Genomic DNA, 292 nt, shown 5'->3' with positions numbered 1-292 from the left:
TGTTGGAAAAAAATCTTGAATATTAAATTAATCGTCAAAGTTGATGCGTTGAATCGAAAATTGATATTTAATTTTAGTTACGATTCGTAACTAAGAACGATATTAATTGTAATGTCGGTTACGAATTATGTTTTTATTGCAATTTATGTTTTGCTTATGATTTTGTTTTATGATTATGACATCTTTACAACCATTTTAAAAACATCCAAATAGATAGACTCAATCCTCTACTCTTCTCCCTTTCTACTAAGGTAATTTTCTACTACTTTAAATATATAATTCATGTCTAATA

The sequence above is a fragment of the Lactuca virosa genome, chromosome 4, assembly GCF_052849685.1.
Source record: "Lactuca virosa cultivar CGN04683 chromosome 4, Lactuca_virosa_CGN04683_v6, whole genome shotgun sequence".
Classification (NCBI taxonomy): Eukaryota; Viridiplantae; Streptophyta; class Magnoliopsida; order Asterales; family Asteraceae; genus Lactuca; species Lactuca virosa.
Note: the sequence above shows the minus strand (reverse complement) of the source record.